The sequence below is a fragment of the Penaeus monodon genome, chromosome 25 (assembly GCF_015228065.2).
Source record: "Penaeus monodon isolate SGIC_2016 chromosome 25, NSTDA_Pmon_1, whole genome shotgun sequence".
In the NCBI taxonomy this organism is placed as follows: domain Eukaryota; kingdom Metazoa; phylum Arthropoda; class Malacostraca; order Decapoda; family Penaeidae; genus Penaeus; species Penaeus monodon.
This window is the reverse complement of record NC_051410.1, coordinates 37,009,899-37,010,233: the sequence shown is the minus strand read 5'-3', so window position 1 is coordinate 37,010,233 and position 335 is coordinate 37,009,899.

Here is a 335-nt window from a genome sequence, read left to right as displayed (position 1 = left end):
GAGGGGGGCGGAGGGAATGTTGAGTAAAATTGATGACGGAGTTGAAGGGGAGGAGAAGAAAGGAAGAAAAGGAGTATTGATGTCTTCGGAATTAGGAAAAAATGAAAAAAAAAAAACAGAAATGCAAAGGTGTACATGAAACGTCATCTTTTGCTGGGTAAGTTAATGCAAGATTTTCGGTAAAAATGAGACATGCAAAGAAAAGAACTTGGAAATATATGAAAATATATGGATATAAACGTTACTGTCACTGGAGAAAACAATGTCATCTTTGCGATGGACACAAATGAAATATGAAAGAAGGAAAATAGAAGACAATGCTATGATCTTCACCC